Genomic DNA, 22,462 nt, shown 5'->3' on the forward strand with positions numbered 1-22,462 from the left:
ACTAAAGGACCCAGAATAGCATACCTGATACAAATTTTAAGCCATGCCATACTGGCACTGTCTTCGTTGAAAGCGGTCATTTAACAAAAGAGGTTTCTCCGCGCGTAACCCCTAAGAACAAGTGCTGTAGAAAGTGAGGACAAAGGTTTTTTTTATCTACAATTCAGAACCAAAAATTTTATATAGGTGCCACGTTACACTACAGTCCCTATCTACTTCTGGAAAAGCACCGTACGATAACGCAACCAGTCTAGGTGCATAATCAGATCTTAGGTTTTCCTTGTTTCCCAGCAGCTGCTGCAGGCTGTCACCTGCCAGAGAGACTATTATCCCGGCCGTGTCTCAGGTGGACAGCCACGTTTCCAATTGTAACCTCGCGCGGTCCTGTACGACTTGCATACTTATTCCACACAAATTATGACGTCATTGAAACAGGCTAGCAAATGTTGCATTACGTTCACCTCAATTCGAACAAGTCTAATGATCCTTCATTCAGGTTTCTTCTTCTGTTTTATTGATACCTTTATCACGTGCTTCCCGTTTTCTCCCCTGTATAGGATTATCAAAGAATATCTTCATATATGTTGGGGGACTAGTAGGTGACAGCTATTTGTATGAGAGCGCGCGTTCGGACGTATTATGCCTGCGTACGTGTATGCGTGCGTGTCTGTGTGTGCACGTGCACGTGTGTACGCGTGTCTGTGTGTGTGCGTGCGTTTATGCATGTGTGTACGTGTGTGTGCGCGTGCATGTGTGTGTGTTTGAATGAGAGAGTGCGCGCATACGCGTGCGTGTGTATATTGAGGGGGAAAAATCTTTTCGGTAACGTTCAGCATATTCTCCTGTACCAGGTCATTGCTTTTTAACAGTCAGAAGATACAGTGGAAAATTATCAACGGAGCAAAATGCCTCAAACATGCAGAACTATGCCAAGATTTATTTCATGGTAGAGTTTCATCCTCTCATTGTATGTGTGTCTGATATTACTGGCGCCATGCTTGAACATGTAGTAATACGAATCGTGCGAGTGCGAATCTAGTCGAATTAAAGAAAACGTATGTGGTACAATTCAAGCAGCTATTTGAAGCCTGTCACAATAATGCGTCACTGTATCGTATTAAAAACTTACAGCTCCAAATTGCTGAATAAATTTTGCGGTGATATTTCTTAAATTCTCGTCTCAAGGGTAGAGCATTAATTTTGTCTTTGTCACAGATACTGGAGGGTGGCCCCCTAGTTTTCTATACTGCGCGAGGCACCAGGGAGAAAGAGACCGGAGTAGAAACCAGCATCCTTCTGAGCCTTTTAACTAGTCGCTCGCCACACTTTCGTCTGATGCCGCCGTGACGTTCCATCCGCATACTTGGCATTGATTATGAGGCACGTGGGATAGCAGCCTCGGTGTGGACTACCGTCTTAAACGAGGTGCGCAGCAAAGTGACCACAGCCAGTGCCTTTCAACTACCCATGTTGGAGAAACGCTACCTTGTCCACAGTGTTTTCTGCGGGCGAATATGGTACCTCGCACATGTAGCGCATCCATCTCTCAGAATTTTGCGTTCTCTTCAGTCTCTTGTAAGTTCATTTTTTCGGGCAGGTCGCACGGAACTAGTATGCCGTGCGGCACTCGGCCAGCCACGTTCGAAGGGTGAGTTTGCAAGTCACACCAAATGAAATGAACAACACATTTTGTCTCTTCAACATAAATGTTTATTGTATGTTAAATTGAACCGATTGCGAAGGAAGCGAGGCCTTTCAAGATGCCGTTCACTTGAGAGCTTCTTCGTAGCACTTCTGCAAAACAGTTTATCAAAATTACTGACAAGACAGTGCCAGCAATTTGAGCTTCGTTTTCGTAAGTTAATCTTAAGTTTTCTTAAGTTGACATGTAGTGACATGTAGTGGCAAAAGAAGAGAGTTCTGCGGGATCTCCATTTGTTCGGTTTTCTATCCGTTTTTCAAATAGCACACAGGTACCGACCGTTCGCCTCGCCAATATCAGAACATCTTGCTGAAAATTATGATGATCAGCACAACCATAGTCGTTTGCATGAACCCCATTTTTAGATCCGTAATCGACCTACCGATTAAGTAAAAGTAATTTTGGACAGTAAATTGTGCTCAGAGTTTAAACTTTTTGCTACGATTGAAAATTTTAAAATTTGAATAATTGAGAAGGGAGTAAAAGCATCTCAAGTTTATTGGTCATGTTTCGGTGAGCAGAAACAGCGCCAAGAACCGCAAAAAAAATGGGAAGGAGGCGAGACACAGCCGCTTGTGCCTTGTTTTTTTTTTTTTTTGTCCTGAATCTGCTTCAGAGAGCTTATCGATCATTGGGAAATTCGAATCTCACGAGTCGCTAGAGGAATCGCGAAGATAAACTGATGCATGTCAGTGTTCTACAGAATTTTTTCCATATTTCGAATGCACTAGCTCTATATTAAAACCAAAGGTAGCTGTTCCAATTCAGTAAGGGGTATCAGGTAAATTTTGTTACAGTTTATAGACTTGTACTTTAAAACTTATCACAGATATATATGGGCGGTATTTGCAGGTGAGATATACAGTAAGAAGGAAAGCACGTATACGTATGTTGTACAGCATTTTTATTAAAGCATTCAAACAAAAATAACCTGATAACGTTTTATTGTAATTCTAGTGGCAATATATTGCGAAATTGAATGCCAAGAACATCTAAGCGAAGTGCTCGTTTAAATTTTTTGCTTAACCAATGAGGCTTAAAATATCGCAAGTCCTGAATACCCCTTCTCAAATCTCGTTACTTTCCTGCTTCTCAGATTCATCGAATGGTGTAGCTGGCATTTTTACCGCTAAATGCAGACGCCGCTTTTTATTTTGACACAATAAATGTAACGTGACTCTGGTCACAATAATGCGCGCATCGAGGCCATTTTATTGTATACAATGCTTCAAATACAACTAAACGAGGTTTAAAATGAGTATGCTTCACCTTCTATATCTTGAGACACATTGCTGAACAGGAAACCTTAAGTGGGTAGTTATCGTTCTGTGGTGTCGATAAAATTAAGTTTCGCAATATATTTACCTTTCTTAAAATAAAAATAGGTTGAATATGCTTTATTAAGTTCCTAACCTTCAACTATGTAAACCTAGAATATGTCCATTTTGCTCCACAATCCACTCGCACAGGTTCCCACGCATCTGGTAATCTGTTTGCTGACAAAATCAAGGGACGGGCACACGATCTTCACTAAGACTGCCGCATGGTTCGATGTCGACCGTCTTGCCATCTACCGTTTTTGTTGGGGCAAAGTATTCAGGCACTCTGTTGGCTGCTGGAAATGAGGAGAATTGCGCGTCCCTCTGCCTTTTTTTCCCTGCACAACGATGGTGACTAACGCAAAAGGCAGCCTCGCGCACTACATCTCCTAGGTTCTGTCATGATCCACAAATGGTGGCCACTGCCAAGCGTTCTTTCCCGAACAGCCCAAAACCATTCAGTGGTGGGCTTAACTTTAATGCTATCTAGCTTTGTGGTTAGATAGCATGCATGCGATAGTGCAGTTTCTTCTCTAACAACAACGGTCCGCGTACTACTTACAAATGTACCTGATCTGATCGTATTCATATAAAATGGTATCGTCAATACTACATCCTCGAGATTAGGATGCATTTCCATGCCAGAGTTGTCATTGTAAAGACGTCGCTGTGACAAGAGCTAGCGCGAGAGAACTAAGGCCCTTAGCTAAACATTGTTATGTGTGTTCGTTTGAAAGGAGGAGCTACCTAAGGGGAAAATAAGAAAGCTTAACTCCAGAATATATGCTGTCACTTGTTAGCCTACCATGTTTATACGTGCCGAACCTTGAATTTTTTACTTTATTTTGTAGCCTTCATTAAACATTTCTACGTCTTTTCTCACTAACCGTGGTGGCACGTCTTAATCTTCTCATTTTCCTCTGCCATCTGCCAACAGCGACATACGTTGAGAAAACATCCTCATCATCAGTAGCAGCAGCAGCAGCAGCAGCAGCAGTCGGTTATACCCACTGCAGTGCAAGGGCCTCTCCCATGTTACTCTTTTTAACCTGGTCCTGTGCTAGCTAACCACCTGACCCCAGCGAACTTCATAGCTTCATACACCGAATTTTCTGCCGCCCCCTCCTACGTTTTCTTTCCCTGAAAATTAGATTGATTATTCTTAAACACCACCGGTTATCTAATTCTCTTCGCAATGCATATCCTGCTCAAACACATTTCTTTTTATTCCGACTAGAATGTCACTGACTCTAGTTATTTCTCGGACCCACTCCGCACGCTCTATATCGCTAACTTACACCTGCCATGTTCCTTTTAATAGCCCTCTAGAACCCTTTTTGTTAATCTTCATGTTACAGCCCCATAGGGGAGAACCGCTAAGATGCAACTGTTATGCGCTTTCTTCTAGAGTAACACCGGCAAGCTGCTGGTTATAATGTGCACGCACATTCCAAACGCGCTCCATTCCAATCTTATTATCTTAGTTATTTCCCTTTCGTGGTTCGGATCTGCGGTTACTACCTGTCCTAAGCAGATATTATCGATTACCACTTCAGCGCTTCGCTGCCTATTCTAAACTGCTCTTCCTTTCCCAGAAAGTTCAACATTACCTCCGGCATCTGCATATCAATTTTTACGTCTACTTTTATGCTTCTGTCTAGATCATTAATTCATTTATTATGATGTTGCAATAGATCTCTTGAGTTACTTAATGAGGCAATGTCATTAGGGAATAAAATATTACTGAGATATTCTATATGAGCCCTGATGCCCAACTGCTGCCGTTTCATGCCTTTGAATGAAATCCAGGGTTTGACGGAAACCCGTCTGGTTGGGTGTATTCATAATTCATTTCATGGCGGAAAGCATCGAGCGCCTACCAACCGTTACGATTGCTCGGCGCTCGATGCTTTCCGCCATGTCTTTGGTAAGGGGTTTAGTGCGGGGCAGACTAGGATGCCGGACTGGGCAAAATTTAGAAAAGAATATAATGTTAGTTCTATCCAGGAGCAGGGATACCAAGCCTGGACCAAACAGCTGCTGACCACTCTACATTCGACAGAAACGCGGGTAAAGCTCTCTGAGGCGGTGACGGATGTGGACACCCACCTCCTCCACCTCTGGGAAGCCAGACGCAGCATGGTTAAAAGATGGCGCAAGCAGAAACATAACCGCAAGCTAAAAACGCGGATCGCGGCGATAACAAAAGAGGCGGTAGAATACGCGGCGCAACTTGCGGATGCTAACTGCGTAGAGAGGTGCAAAGCGGCAGCTAGGCAGATGTCTGGCAAAAGCACATGGCGTCTCTTCCGAGCTCTCATAGATCCAAACCAGACGCACACCAAGTCGCAGAAACACCTGCAGAGAGCAATACAGGCGTTTCAAGGAAATACGGCCCAGTTAGCGCTGAAGCTCCGAGACCAGTACTTGAGCACGACCCAAGACCCAAGGGGAGAAGCTTACAGGTACAGTAGAGACGAAAATGTTGAGCTAGAGGAACCTTTCAAACTATACGAGCTCAAGGCAGCCCTAGCGAGAATGAAACGCGGGACCGTGCCAGGAAGGGATGGGGTCACGGTAAAACTCCTAGCAAACCTACCAGACCACGCGTACCAATCCCTGCTAGAAAACTTCAATTCGATCTGGACGGGCGAAGTTCCTCTTCCCACCGAATGGAAGACGGCACTCATAACTTTCATTCCAAAGGCAGGTAAAGCCATAGATACGGACAACCTCAGGCCCATTTCTCTCACGTCGTGCGTAGGCAAATTGATGGAAACAATGGTCAGAGACAGACTTTCCGAGTATCTTGAAAATAAGCGAGTCTTCGCAGACTCGATTTATGGCTTCAGGCCAAATAAATCGGCTCAGGATGTCCTGCTACAGCTTAGCAGAGAAATATTAAATCCAATAGAACATCCGAACGGGGATAAGCCTTCGATAATGTGACGCACGAGGCCATCCTGACACGCCGTTCGGAGACGGGGTGTGGAAACAACGCGTTTGAGTATATAAAACGCATCCTCTCAGACAGACAGGCCTACGTGAGGATCCAGAACGCAGACCACGGTCCCTTTCTATTAGACACGAGAGGTACACAGGGGGAGCGGTGCTCTCCCCGCTTCTTTTCAACATGGCAATGAAAAATCTCCCGGTCCACCTGGAGAAAGTCTCGGGTGTGCAGTACGCGCGGTACGCGGACGACATCTCCATATGGGCCACGCGGGGCTCTCTCGGAGAAATGGAGGCCAGCTTGCAGGAGGCAGCCACCGATGTAAATGAGTACGCGAAAAAATGCGGCCTTCAGTGCTCAACAAAAAAATCCTAATTCGTCCATATTCGTCCCTCCAAAAAATGCACAGACGAGATAGAATTGCGACTTGGATCAGAACCAATACCCGAGAGAGAGGAAATTAGAGTACTGGGCCTTTTCATTACCCAGCTTAAGCTAGTGACGACCACGCTCGACAAGCTAAAAAAGGTGGGAGACGAGGTGGGCCGAATGGTCCGCAGAGTCTCAAACAAGAAAGGGGGACTGAGAAGCAAAGATGCTCTACGGCTGGCCAATGCCTTTGTAACAAGTAGAATTCTGTACTCGACCCCCTATCTCCACCTAAAGAAACACGACGAGAACATCCTCGAGGTGATAACGGGCAAAATAACGAAGAAGGCCCTCGACCTCCCTATAACCACGTCGAACCTATTAACTCGTCGCCTATTAACCCGTCTACACATGCAACACACGACTGTAACCGAGGAAAGAGCAAGGCTTCCCCAGGAGTGGCGATACGCCCTGCACGTAAAACCACTCCCCACTAATATGTCCAAGGACGACCACGAGGGTAGGCGCCTGGCCAGGGCAGATGCCACAGCTCATCACTACGAAGGGAAACCCGAAGTGTACTATGTGAACGCGTCCGGCCCGCACCAAAGCGGGTGGTACACGGCGGCAGTGATCCACGAGTCCAAAACTGTAAACGGGCTCACATTTAAAGCCCGAAGTGTAACACAGGCAGAATAGGTCGCCATCGCGTTAGCAGCAACGCACTCCGATTCCAAAACAATCATAACGGACTCGCGAGGGGCGTATAGGAACTTTCAAAAGGGCTGGGTCCCGTACCTGGCCTACCGGCTACTAAAAAACAGCTCAGACTTGGCGTACCGACTGCTGCAAAACAGCTCGTACGTGGAAAGTCCATCCCGCCGCTTCATAGTCTGGGTTCCGGCCCATTCTGGGCTAGGAGGAAACGAGGCAGCAGATGCCGCCGCCCGCGTGCTTTCTAACCGGGCAACCTCGTCTCCTTCCTCCTCAGAAGAATTCACACCAGCCTACACTTTCAGAGACGTTACGCAGCTGTACCAAAACAGACACAATATTTACCCCCACCCGTGTAAATTGTTAACAAGCGCGGAGGAAAGCGTGTTTCTTCGCCTCCTTACGAATACCATGATGTGCCCGGCGTCACTTAAACACTTTGACAGTGCCTTCTCCGGGGAGTACCCGCACTGCGGGGAAATGTCCTCGGACTTTTTCCACATGGTGTGGGCGTGCCCCTCCAACCCTGTCTTTGCACCTAACCAAGACAACACCCGGGAGGACTGGGAGGCGACCCTACTCGCCTGCTCCGACCTGAAAGCCCAAAAGGCCTTGGTCAAAAGAGCAATGGCGGCAGAGGAAGCCACTGGGGTCCCATACTAGGGACTCCAACTAGTGTTTGTGAGGGAAAGGACACTAAGCCTGACCCCAGAGCAACCTTCATGTAACTCCATATTTTATTAAACGTTTTCACCACCACCCCCAAGTCTTTGAATTCACCCTCTAAGCAAGCTGTAAATATAACTAGGGAAATCGTGTCTCCGTGTGTTTTTTAACAGGAATTTTAAAACTTTCGTTACGCAGAAGGTTGCTGTGCAGCCGCTATAGATATCTTCTATTAATTTGACATATAGCTCACTTATGTCCTGACCTCTTATCGTCTGCATGACTGCGGAGGCTTCGAATATGTAAAATACTTTCCCGTAATCAATGAAGGGGCTGCTTATATTTCAAGAACTATTCAATCGCCTGTTTGGTAGCACGGATATGATAGATGGTAGAGTAACATTTCCGAAAACCTGCTTGATCCTTTGGTTCGTTAAAATCTAAGATTTTCCTGATCCTACCAGCGAGTACCTCAGTACATGCTTTGTACGTAACGGATAGTAAGCTGATTGGTATGTAATTTTCAAAGTGCTTACCGTCCCTTTTTTATGAATTAATATAGTGTTAGCGTTGTTCAATGATTTCGTTACCTTCAATGCCATCAGACATTACATATATAGGGTGGCCAGTTTTCTTGGCATATCCCCTCCATCCTTCAATAAATCTATAGTTGCCAGATCCTCTCCAGCTGCTTTCTTCCTTTTGATAGCTTTTAGACTTTCTTAACCTCATCCTTCGTTACTAACGGAAAGTCGTATTGGTCTTTACTACAGCCAGTCTTGTTTTTGTCCTGACTATTTGGCTACTGTAGAGGTTCGTATAGACCTGATTGGCTACATTGATTACTGGGTCCATCATAGTAATAGCATCGCTTTCACGTTCCTCAGTGCACATATCTGATTAATCTCTTCGTCGCCGCTTTCAGGCTACCACCCTTCTTTAGAGCATGCTCAATTTTCCCCATGTTATACTTCTTTATGTCGACCACCTTGCACTTATTGATTAGCTATGATATTTCTAGTAGTTCTATCCTGTCGCTTAGGTTGGAAACTTTCCAAATCTGGCACTTGGCGTTCATTAATCAAATTTGTTAGAATAACTACAGGGTATTAAATGGGATATCATAGAGATTAGTGAGGTTAGGAGGCCAAATCAGGCATATACTGTACGGAAGGGCGGGCATGCACGCTGTTATTGAGACGAGTAATAGGAGATTTCATTGTAAATAAGAATATAGCTGGTAATAAAGATGAATTCTATAGCATTAATTAGAGTGTGACAGGCATCGTTATTAAGCCTAATAAGCGATATAAACTGAAGGTCATACAAGCATACGCGCCTGCACGTAATCATGATGACCAGGCAGTTGAAAGTTTCTACGAAGATGTAGAAAGTAACAGCACAGCATAGAGCAGCGATGGGCAAATTCAATGCTAGGTAGGCAAGCTGGATAGCAGGTAGTGGGCAACTAGGGCATTGGTTTAAAGAATAGCAGGGGGGTGGTATTGTTGAACGCAAGAACTTACGAATCATGAGTACCTTCTTCAGCAAAATTAAGAGCCAGCAGTGGATATGAAAATACCCTTACGGGGAACTAAGAAAGAAAATGACTTCTTATTATGTTCTAACCCTGGAATTATGCAGATGAAAGCGAAAAGGTTCGATTCAGTGACCACAGGATGGTAAGGTCTCGAATTATTATGAATTTAAAGAGGAGGAAGTCCATCAACGAATTAGCAACAATGAGAAAAGTAGAACAACTCAGGTTCAGCCGCAGAACAGCCGATATCCAGCACTAACCGAGGACGCCTCTTAGCCTAGAAGCAATGAACAATAATTTCAGATATATTATTAGTGAGTGCGTGTTAGAAGTGGGCGGTAGGACTGTCTTAGAGGATACCGGAAAACTATGCAAGGAGGCAAGTAAACAGCAGCTGCTTGAAACAGTTTTCACATTTGGTGCTACTCACCGCAGTTTCTACGCAGTTCCTAGCAAATTTAATCGTTCATACATCCGAAAGTTCTCACGCAGCTTAGTTACGTCAAATCAAGAGGAAAAATGTGAAGAGTGTTTGGATGTTCTACTGTTGAGCGAGGACTACTGCGACTGGCCAAACACGCCGCCTGGGTGCAAGTACTCAAGGCCGCCGCCTAAGCGTATCTGTATGATATTAAGGTTTTAAGAAAAGACTGGGTCGGGCTGGTTGGTTCGTATAGAAAGGAATTGGTGAAAACACTAGTCGGACGAAACTGGAAGGAAGGGACAAAGAATTCCACTGACATGGCCAATGTGCAACATTAGCCAATGGCGTAACAATGCTGCAACCAATTTCTGCATATTGTGTTTGGTAAACGGCCAAATATTTCTTGTCCTTATATTGACCTTCAGCGAAGATAACATAAGTGCTGTCTTACCAGTATTTCCTTTCCTTTTGAACGGATTTGGTGGTTGAATATGGTGTTCTCCTGCGAAATAAAAAAAAAACGACTTCCGAGTCATCCCTTGCATTCTTTGCTGAAGACGCCATTCCTATTTCGTTTACAGAATTTAACTACGATGTAAATAGAGTAAATGAATTTTAAAACTTACAATCAAAGCTCCTCCTAGGTCGTTCTTGAAGCAATCAAAGAACTGAAATGAAAACAAAATGCGATACTTGCAACATATAGTTCCTGTAACCTATGTCAATTCAACCCTTGCAAGCGTAGTTGTGAAGATATAATGAAAATCTCGAAATCTTTCATCCGAAGCCCAGTAGTAAAACAGAAACTGGAGAAAGTAAAGCGTCTGCAACAGTTTGCATCAATTAATGCCCATCAAATAACCAAAACATTTTAAGCGGCCTTACTTTTATTTTACCCCGCCGGCCTAATCACAGCTACAATCGAGACATCATAAATATTACAACTATCCACAAAGCTTCGCGTGAGTTCTTTGTTTCGAAAGTCACTTTAGCGCAATGGCAATGAAAATACTGAGCTGTCGCTTGTGCATCGCATGCCCTTCACGGCGTATGTATTCCCTACTGCGTATGCCCTTCACGGCGTAGTCAGAAGGAATATGAGAGGGAACACGGGGCCGCGTGGCCTTCGCATTTAGCAAAGCGTTGCCGCCGATACAATACGGAAATGGGTGACACCAGGCACATGCTGGAAACTAGCAGCCCAGCAAGCTCACTTTACATGCACCTTACAGCTTTTTCGTTTTGCCTGTCGGGTGACCGCTTCGCAAAGTGTGTAGGCCGCGCACTTCCTTGTTCCCTCTCACAATGTTTCTAGGTCTACTAAGTGTTCCAGCCTATGTAGCCAAGCTTTTAAGAAATGCGATTGTATTAGTCCCGGCAAAACACCAAGAACGATAAACCGCCAAGTCAGAACTTTGTGCCTATTTTGAGTCATTTTGTTTTCGTTGTACAAACCAAAATTGCAAGATTTGTCCTGGTAATACGAGCAGAAGCACTGTTAGGCATGGCTATGCATTCGTTTGGCTTAATATATTTTCTTCTTCCCAGCGAGCTATATCGGGAGCATTACGAGACTAGGCCTTAAATCACCTTTTTGGCGTGCCCTCGCCTAGTCGCGTGGTACACAGACTCGAGACTCCGAACGACTGTAGCTGCGGTGCCTCTCCACAGCAAATGAAGAGATTTGAAGTCATGCCCATAAACTTCTGCTCCGTCAGCTGAAGGTCAGACAAGTGCTAAACTTGGCCTTGAAAGTGACAGCTTGAGGAGTAGAAAGTCCGCTAATAAGTAATTTAGCTAGGACAAGTAAACTAACATTCTAAATATTGCCTTGAAGAAAAAGTGTCATTTAAAGAATTCGCAAACATCTTGCAAGACAGCTTGCACATGGTTGGCACCAGAGCACAATTTACATGCCTTAAATTATTGCCTTTAAAAGAACGTTGTCGTGTATTCAGCTGCTGACCAATATTTTTTGCCCCAGTACCTTCACAAAGCGCCATAGGGATGCATCGCTCTACAGAAATAGTTTTTTTTTTTTGTTCTCTGGGCAGAATGCATTGTGGATGGCTCGAACAGCATATCCTTCACACAGAAGGTGTTTCATTTTGTCAGTTATATTTTATAGGCAGTAAGAAGACGGTTTTAGGCAGCTTGGTGTACACGTATTTGATTTAGTGGTTTTAAGAGTCTAATTCGTTTATTGACACGTAGTTCCTGAGACCTAAAATTAGAACATTACCTACTTTGTACTTACTAATCATTTGCTTGAGTAATGAAAAACACTACAGAATAAGCCACACCACTATTCACAACACTAGGGTGGTTTCCGACGCCTAAAACACTCCCGGTTTTACCTAATATGGTTAAATGTCGCTGGGACGCCCAATGCAACTACGCAAGAAATCACCCTGCATAGGAAGTAGACGTGCGGCAGATTCCTAAAAGCAATTTCTGGAAATCAAACATATCCCGATGGCAAAAAAGTTTTCAACGTTTTATTGCGTCTTCTTTATGGTGAACATACACAATTTACGCAGAATCATATTAAACAAAGGGAGGGGAAGATTCTATATGCCGGCTACCTAATGAAAACGAAGTGTCAGAAATTAAAGGTGTGTAATCTCAAGCACAACAGACGAGTTATGCTGGTTAAAACAATCTTAAAGGAAGCTTATTCAATGCACCCCAGATTTCCTCTCTGTAAAACGCACGTAGTTAACAACTCTGTACATCATTAACAGAGCCGATTATTTTAACTTACTGTAGGATACGCTAGATTCCGATAGTTTGCTGCACCAAACAGGCATATTCGGCATACGCATGGTGCATTGCTGACCTAACACCCTTTGCACTCTAAAACGGTGCACAGCATAGTGTAATCGCTTTAACGGTTTCTTAAACCATGCACGCTGGTTTCTCAGCGATAAAGTACTATTGTAGGGTTACCCGAAGTTCTGCTTCTGACTATTCAGTGCATTGCACGCAGCCGCGCAGCCATTCTTCTCATTCGCGCTAAGCGGAGTATAATCATTGTATACTTCAATCGCTGGTACTGGAACAGTTTGAAAACGAGTTTGACCATCATCTTCAAGTTTTTCCTGATGGTACGTTGATAAACTGAATTAAGCAAAGCAGCATTTCCTATTTCATCTTTGACCCCGCCGAGGGGGCGCCGTGGTTACGGCGCTCGACTACTGTTCCTAGGAACGCGGGATCGAATCCCAGCCTCGGCGGCTGCTTTTCGGTGGAGGCGAAAAGCAAGGTGCCCGTGTGCTGTGCGATGTCAGTGCACATTAAAGAACACAAGGTGATCGAAATTTCTGGAGTCGTCCACTACAGCGTCTCCCATAGCCTGAGTCGCTTTGGAACGTTGAACCCCACAAACAAACAATTTTATATTTGAATGCTCGTTGATCTTCGGACTTTGATAAGGTTGGGCTCTTCATTGCGGCTCAAGGTGTTGCCGTTGAGGCAGTCTTACAATAATAAAGGTCTTTTCAGGTTCTGTTATACTAAACGAGTAAGTATCAGCTCTTAAGTAGTTAAGGCGTCGGTCTTGCTTGCAAGGCTGGCCCTTATTTATCTGCTCTTGGTGTCGAAACAATAAGGTTTTTGTAGAGACAATTGTGCTCTTTGAATTTGCAGTGTGCAACTTGGCACATAGATTTCAAGTACGACGAGGTGGCAGATAGGCTCATTGATAAAGTCCTGCTTGCAATGCTAAGAGAGGTCCCTCAATAGAAAAGGAGCCGAATCCTCGTGGTGCCCACCTAGCCGACCATGTGTAACCAAGGGGTAACAATCCTCAAGGCACTCTCCTGCATGTGAAACGCCGCGTGAATGTAAAAGAGGTGTGTGGCAACGTAACCGCTTATACAACATATGTCGTAGGCGGAGATATGCGCCGTTACATTACATACAGCTCAACACACCTATCATTTCTACCTTAAACCTTATGTGTCCTACTTGATTCCGGAACAATGGCCGGCGTGCCAGACACTATCACCCAAGAAATTGTTCACATGGGCAGAAACTGGTCATAGATTGAGGAGGCTTCACGCGTTTCGCTGAAGACTACTTCAAGGCACTAATCTGGAGTTGAAATGGTCACATCAGCAGTTGACGACTATTACGGCTATTTGTTTGCGCTGCGCTGTTATGTTAGGTCGCAGATATGTCTGACCTCACTGCTGCCTAAATTTTTATTGTCGCAATGGTAAAGTGAACGAATTAGTTAGGTTGATCCCAGCAGTACCTGGCAACAAACCAACACAGCTGAAATAATGACTGGTTGGTGGCCATTTTAAAGTGATGCAGGTAATCATTTCGAGAAAAGTTTATTCGAACACAAATGTGTTTTTCTGAGAATAGGATGCCATCAATTATTCATAATGGCCTGAAGGTTCACTGGTGTGATTGGGAAAAATAATGAAGCGAATGGAAAGCCTTCACTTCAGTACATTTAAACTACTTCAAATTGTTGATAATATGCACAACGTCTAATGATGTGGTGGCTGAGGAGTTGCACCGCGTCCCCACTCTCACGTACCCACCTTTCTCTTGAGCACAGGTGTGCCGCATACAGCTTGCTTCAGCTGGTTCACGTCTTGCGTGTCACTCTTGACCTCTTTGAGGCATGACACCATGGTGGACTCGAACGCCTGCTTGGCCTGCACAGCAGGTTGAGCCTAAATTACGCAGCCAGAACACCATTCCGACTACTATGTCGGTAGTATCCTCCGATCATTTGTTTGAAATGTCATTAGACATGGCACATGTTCATTGAATGAAATAGAAGTCACCACCAGGCGTTAGTATTCAGATTTTAACAATAACCAATCTTTCTTGGAAAGAAATGAAGGAAGTGTGTACAGAGTGCGTTTATGTATGTATACACTCTCTTCAACTATGTAGACTAAGTATCATTGAAGCAAGCAGTAAATCGAAACTACATTAAAGCAATATATATATATATATATATATATATATATATATATATATATATATAAAGAGAGAGAGAGAAATTTTGTTGAGTACCTTTAGAAATAAATTCAGTCTAGATAGAAGAAAGCACTCGAGTTAGTACTTGACCTCTTTTAAGGCAGGAAGTATCCGTTTTTTTGCAGTTTAGTGGTAGTCTTCTGGTGACTAATAGCCGTCTGAGCTACGAACATTGTAGTCTCAATTGCAGTTATGAAACGTCTTTCCATAAAACCAAAGCAGATAGCTTTTCTCATTAATTCAAAATTAAGGTGACACAGTCGGCGTGGATACCTAAGTCCCCGCATGCCGCCCTGAGAAAATTAGGGTGGCTGTGGACGACAGCGTCAGCGTGATCTGCTGGTGAACGCTTCAGAAAACTGGCGCCTTAGAGAAAAGCTGGCCCTTCAAAGAATGTTGGCTGTCCGGCACAATTTATTTCGCCTCTTTGTACCATCCACGTTTGCCTGTTTTGATACAACTGGCAAAGGTTTTGTTTCATGCAAAAATAAATTATGTGCACTAATTTTCAGCTCGACTGATATACTATTATTTACTTCAATAGACAATATATGCCATGCCAAAATGTTTCAAGCTAAAAGCTTTTTTGCATTATTTATTCAGAATAGTTCAACAACACGTGGCCTGATTTTTCCTTGTTTGTTTCTGTTATAAAATTTACGAAAAAGAGAGAGAGAATTAGGGGCTTGCAATGGTCAGGCATTTCTCTGCCTTTTCTCCAGTCCATAGGAAACTGTGTGTATTATGTTATCCGAATATAGGTTTAATTTGACTTTGAAACTATTTTTATTTTCCAGCGCAAATAATGCTCACCTCACCCGCAACAGTCCCATTCCTCAGGACAGCTGTGTAACAGTTTTTAATGATTTTTTAACATCTGTTTTCACTAACGAAGACTATTCTAACCTACCTAGCCCACAAGAAACCGATTTCCCTTTCATGAGTGTAATAGACATCACTATAGAAGGCATTGCATCTCTAATCAAGTCTCAAAATATCTACTTCAGGATTAGACGGAATAATACCAAAATTCTAAAACATACTGTAGATGTCTCTAGCCTCATCCTCTGTCATATTTTCAAACAGTCATTAGAAACTGGCGAAATTCCGAATGACTGGAAGATTGGTCAAATAATCCCCGTGTATAAATCAGGTAAAAAACACTATGTCAGTAACTACCGCCCCATATCGCTAACAAGTGTTCCATGCAAATTACTAGAACACATCATTGCATCTAACGTTGCCTTCCACCTGGAGCGAAACGGTTTCTTCTTCCCACACCAACACGGTTTCAGAAAAGGGTTCTCCTGTGACGCACAATTAATAGAATTTACTACTGCCCTCTTTAAGAACATGGACGAAAATTGCCAGACTGACTGCATATTCATTGATTTCTCTCGTGCATTTGACCGCGTCGCCCACTGTCGCCTCATAGCTAAATTGTCATTGCTAAATTTAGACAACCTAACACTCTCTTGGATTAGAAACTTTATGTCATTTCGCAAGCAGTTCACTGTTTTCAATAATTTTTCATCACCCCTTAGCGACGTCACATCTGGCGTTCCTCAAGGTAGCGTCCTCGGTCCTTTATTATTTTTAATATACATTAATGACCTCCCATCCCACACATAAGATCATCAGTTCGACTGTTCGCTGATGACTGCATAATTTATCGTAAAATCCGTTCTCTCACTGACCATGTCATCCTTCAGCAGGACCTGGAGAACATAACTAACTGGTGCAGATCATGGCAAATGACACTTAGCACGGAAAAATCCAAAATAATGACAGTCAGTCGGAAGCATTCCCTCTCAACCTACGATTATTCACTCAACAGGATTTCACTAACCCGGACATCTTCTTATAAATATTTCGGCGTTCATCTTACCGAAAATCTTTCATGGGCGACGCATATTGAAAATATAACCGCCAAAGCATCGCGCACGCTCGGTTATCTAAAGCGAAATCTACATAGCGCACCTATTTCTACTCGTAAGCTCGCATTTCTAACTTTCGTTCGTCCTCAACTACAATATGCATCAGCCATCTGGTCACCACATTAAGAGTATCTAATCAAATCCCTAGAAGCTATTCAAAACCATGCAGCACGTTTTATTTCCCATGATTACAGCCACCATACCAGCGTGACTAACATCAAGTCATCCTATCACTCACAAGTTTACAATCACGTCGGGATATCGCGCTTATCTGCTTGCTACATAATCTAATCTACAGCCACCATGCACCAACAGTGCCACTTACTAGACCGACTCGCACTTCCCACCGCCTGAATAATAATTTAAGTTTTCAACGTCTATTCGGCCGAACACATGCATTTAACTTCTCTGCCTTGCCAAGGGCTATAAAGGGTTGGAATGGTCTTCCCGAACGTATCGCTAACATATCTGACCCACTAAAATTCAAAAACGAATTGAGTACCTTTTTGCAGTCAGAATAACATTTTTTATATTGCGTTCACTCTGTGCAGGTTGATTTCGTCCAATGCCGCTAACTATTGTATATTGTCATAATCCTCGGTTTATTACTTACCATGCATGCTCTAATACTTATTTGCAGTTTCGGTCCTGTATTACTGTTAACTTTTGTATTTTAAACTATGTACCATTGTTTCTTTTGATACACTGTAACCCCTCCCCCTCACACAATGTTCCATGTTTGGAACCTGTGAGGTATTTGTATAAATAAATAAAGAAATAAATATGACCATTATGCAGTTAGGTGATAAATGGCTTCCCGTGAAATAATGTGATCACTAGCAGGCGATTAAGGCGACTAGAACTGTCTATCATATGTCAGCGACGCGCAGGCCCACGAGCAGGGCCCAAGGCATAAGTAGAGCTTTATTTACGTCCCTATACGGGAAAGACGATTGTAAAGACGCAACATATATTGAGACAACCAGCTTCTTTCCGCTATCGTTCAGTAAGCAGCCTAAATGCCTGCAACGCCATCGATGTCATCGACTAAAGGCAATAATTCATATACCAACCAAGCAGTTCTACTTGGAATGCACTATCACTATGCTGGCGGCACAATAAAGTACAATACTGATCACCGCAGTGGCGCTAATTCGGAACTCTTGTGGCTGAGTTAAACTTCTGCGCACTCAGAAAGGACAGCCAACTTTCTCATTTTGCACGCTGGTATCCCATCTGGTTTTCATTTTTTTGTTCTCAATTTATTTTGAGTTTATTATGCCTTATCCAGATTGCCACCTTTAATTTTAGATTAAATTTAATGAAATAAGTGCAGCCGTTTGTTCCTTAATCTAGAAATATTCCCTGAAAATGTGTAAAGGTTTCGAATTTTATTCATGCAAAATTTTACTTCCAAAGTTTTGTGCAAGAAGAAAGTGTTCTGTAATGCAATATCACTGCATGTTTTTACAAAGTATGGACATTGGCAGTACTACATGAGTCTGTAATGATTATAACCGATTGAAATAGTTTATGAAATTTACTTTGCAAGTATTCAACATAAATGGTAATTGGAACAAGACTGCAAAATCTAATATGCTCCTTCAAAATACATATATTAATGCACACTGCTAATTGTTATTGTCAGTGTGTACGACGAATCGGAATTTATGGACGCCTAATTTAATACATGTGTAATGAACCATATTAGATGCAAAGAACATATATATATAAAAATTTTAAAGCGCAAATAGTTTCGATTTGCTTTTTTTTATAATTTCAACTTCTTTTCTATTCATTGAGTCTAAGGCTCTAAAGAATACTTGCTCTTGAAGCATTTTTAATGTAGCGTTTGATAATACGATTCCAAATAGGAGCGCCTTGAAACCGTCGTATCAGTAGCCGAGTTAGCATAAAGTTAAAGTATACTTACGTCTTCTTCCATTTCATTTACCTTGCTATTGCAATCATATCCTGAGCCTGTAATAGAAGGATAACACTGAAGCCGTAGAAACACGCCAAATTTAAACATTCCGAAGGCCGAAAAAAATTAGTAGAGCCTCCTCCCTCTTTCCTACACATGCACACACTACCAGGCCTATCATGGTCATGTAACTACATAAAACGTATTCTCCACAGCACGCACTTAGCTACCGCAGGGTCCGTGTAAACCGGACTTGCCTGCGTGGGTTTTGCGTTTTGCAAGGAATACTTGCTGAATTCATCCTATTGGCTTAACATAATTTCACACTAAATCCCTGCGATGTTAAAGGTGGACTGCGTGCACATCGCGCCACAAATATGTTTAGCTATGTTAGACATTATTAAATAAAAAGAAACAAAGGGGAAGAAAGGAAACTCTAGCACGTAAAGAAAGAAAGACAGAAGGAAGGAAGGAAGGAAAGAAAGAAAGAAAAGAAAGACCATATGCATAAAGAAAAGAGTGGGATAGGAAGTCAATTTTGGGATATAGTGTCCCACTGAAGCTACAAATTGAGCATGAGCAGTCCCGAATAGGAGCCGTATAAGACGCCATTAACACCGACAAAATTTCTGTTGTTAAGTGTTGGTTTCAAAACGCTTGTGATTTGCTAACCGCAGGTATTTTTCGCTCTTAAGAGCGTCTTGCAGTTGCCTTACAATATTGGAGAGCAAAAGGGCGGTGTATACTCGTCCTTTTTATTAGAAAGCTATAATGGTACCATTGCACGAGGCCGGTCATGTCATTACAACGAATGTCTGATTTGAACCTTTTGAACATGCAGGGCCCTTATCAGAAAAGTGTCCCTTACCTTATTGTCCGCCAATTTCATTTCTTAGAACTTGAAATTGAGTCTAACTTGGGTCATCTCGAAACAAGCAACCGTCAAAGCAGCTTTTACTCACCCGAAGCGAGCAATATTTAGTACGAGCCCTTACAGTGCAGACCGTTATCAGAGTCGTCGTTTTTTACACGCTGCCTTATCTTATATCTACGTGATGTCCAGTTAAAGATCACAGTTAGTGTAGCGCGTCTCAAAGACCCTTTGTAGTGTGCCGTTTCCAAGTTTGTGCGCTACGGACAGGGAATTCCGCAACCGGGATATACAGGACAGCAGGAGTTTGCTTAGGGAAATTTAGGATGATCTCTTACGTCCGCGGTAACCAGTGACAGCTAAATACAAATCCTTCAATAATTCTTTGGTGACCATGGGGTACTGGCCGCAGCCACATTTTCTTCTTTTTAACCCTCGAGAAAATTTCTTGAATTTTCATTGTTAACATGAAGTCGAGCACTGAAATCAGCTCTCTAATTTAATAAGATATGCAGTCTACGCCGTATAGATATCAGCTTCCTAGGAGTCTCAGAGAACTATTGCGCGCAGGTATGACCAAAGAGCAAAGAACACAGAAGGGGCCATTCATTTTGGATCATATGCAATGGAACGCTGGCAAAAAAAAATGTCTCAAGATACATGTTTGATAAAATTGACTGCGAACACTGCGACGCCCACTATTAAGAGCTATCGTATCACGTGTTTATTTTAGGCTTTCAAATAACTTCCGGTTTCGTATGCCACATTGTGCTACTTTATAAAATGTCTGTGCTTATAATTCCTGAACGCATCTTTTGGCCAAAAGCACTTTCTGTGGATCACTGGCAAAACGCTCAAAATAATATACGGTGGTTTATAGGTCCTTGCACGGTGTTCACTTTCTCCTTGAATGTTTGAAATCAAATACATCAAAAATTACTGCAAGCCTCGAACTCAATTCACAGTTTTCTAAACCAGCTAGTTTTAGGGTGCCATCCTACCAAAACGTTCACCGACATATGATAATTTGACAAGTAAGCCAATGCATATATTGTTCAAAATCCGTGTTTACCTCTGCATTGGAAACCAATCTGGTGTTCGTCATAAATATATCATAAATCTAGAGATCACAGTTTTAAAGACAAACCTGCGGTAAAGCAATCTTCCGCTGCAAAGGCAGATGAACATAGCAACGCCGCCCAAAAGAGCGGTGCAAGCGCCATGATGCCGAACACGGGAGCTCGCCGCGAACTTGTTCTACAAAGCGGTGTATGAAATCTAATGCTCGAAAAACACCCTTTAAAAGCTCGCTGCAATTTTTTGCGTTTCTTTCGTAATGGTGCCAAGCAGACACCACTCGTCAGATTGCGTGCCCGCTTCAGCGATTGCGGTCAGCCATCCTCCGTGCTCCGGTATCATATTCAACACAATGAACAGTGTATGGTGCCCTTTTTCAACGTACGGGGCACTTTGGGAACACAAAAATGTCTCGCTACGGGGGTTCAGTGAGCAGAAGCTCTAGCAGCGGCAATCAACGCACGCGATGGTCTCCGTTACCTGGGGTATTGTTGCAAGCTGGAATTACAAAAATAATGTACACTCTACGAATGCACTCTAGAAGCAATCTTTCTCTTTGACCGACTTCTAATACGGCCCTCGCTTTGTCACAGATGTTTGTTCTTCGTTTCAATTAGTCCTTTATGGCTGGTATTCCTGCGGTCCCAATGTATGAAACTTCTCTTTTTCCTTTTCCGTGTGTAGACAGCAATTTCAGTGTATGCACACGTGCTTCTGAACTGCAACTGAGACAAAACACTTTCCAAACCAGCAGTTTAATGATACAATTGCACGAATGACGGTAAAGAGGCATTTTGAAAGCCTGAATACTTGAACCTTACCTTGATATTGTTGGTCAAAAAACGCTAAATATATGTTTGTAAAAATTAAAGTGCGCGTTTCTATTTCATCTCATCGGGTGCCAATGTGAATGCTGAAAAAGATGACGCGTCAGACACGAACGACAACTTGACATAAGAAGTCCATTTTGAAATGCGGTGGTCTGCGAAACCCTTTTTATTACTGATGTCGTGCACCTGTAGCCCTCACGGCGGTATAATGGTGAAACAAACGCAGAACTTCTGCAAAGTATCCAAATTAGCATTTCTAGATCGATGAATGCACTGGATGTACCGAAGATTGTAAACCATTATATATGAACCTGGAGTATGTAAAAATTTCTTACAAGGTGGGCAGCACAAGCATAGCCTGTAGACAGGAAAGTCCATTTTGTGTGATTTACAGTAAAAATAGTTTTGTTTGCATTTACAGGCGAATAAAGTGTTTAGGAACGTTATAAATTCAGTAAAGGGTCGCGAAAGAAGGAGAGGAAAGTGTAAACTAACCATATTATATTATTTCAAAAATCTGTCATAGCGAATAATATAGAACGAACAACTTATTTACATCTATTCATATATTTAGAAAAAAGAACGCAACGTTTTTTTTTATAGTTTATTATTATATATAATATTTTCACAAGGAAGCGAAACGTAATGTATCATAAGAGGAAAGGAGGGCGACGTCTTTGCTGTTGACCTGAAGCACTATATAGGGGTTAAAAGAAACAAATAAATGCAGAAGTAGCGTAAAGTCTTATAATTTCACCGAAAAGACTGCGGGCAAATGAAAAAGCCTTGATTTAATAAAAGACTCCATGACATGTAAAGACTAAAAATGCATGTTATAAACCGGTTTAGGAAACAGCAGCATGACAGAAATTAGAAGCAATGTTCGAATAGCAAAGCCATTTACTATTTCACCAATTATTATATTACTGATTTTGAAAAGCGACTCAATACAACCCTTGGCAGCAATAAATAGCAGTAGAATCAATCGCACCGCAATGAGGCAGTGGACAACTTACACATCGCGCAGAGCCCGATGACTCTGCGTTATCCCAGCTGTGGAAGCAGTGCTTCGACTGAGGTGAAACGAAAAAGGCGCACATGTTCAGTTTAATGTCAGTGCATGTTAAAGAAC

General features: G+C 42.7%; 1 long non-coding RNA gene across 2 annotated transcripts; it reads right to left on the reverse strand.

The window, feature by feature from the left end:
* Window positions 1–1,693: 1,693 nt before the first annotated feature.
* Window positions 1,694–22,430, reverse strand: LOC146196012 (uncharacterized). Of its 2 annotated transcripts, none has more exons than XR_014705622.1 (6): window positions 22,347–22,430; window positions 18,583–18,608; window positions 14,244–14,360; window positions 10,314–10,355; window positions 10,139–10,189; window positions 1,694–1,794 (listed from the first exon to the last, which is right to left on the reverse strand). It is a non-coding gene; the product is annotated as an uncharacterized LOC146196012 (long non-coding RNA). The 2 variants fall into 2 exon arrangements; XR_014705621.1 differs by having other exon boundaries at window positions 18,562–18,608.
* Window positions 22,431–22,462: the final 32 nt, after the last annotated feature.

The sequence above is a fragment of the Amblyomma maculatum genome, chromosome 3 (genome assembly GCF_055883805.1).
Source record: "Amblyomma maculatum isolate TAMU_Amacu chromosome 3, ASM5588380v1, whole genome shotgun sequence".
NCBI lineage: Eukaryota > Metazoa > Arthropoda > Arachnida > Ixodida > Ixodidae > Amblyomma > Amblyomma maculatum.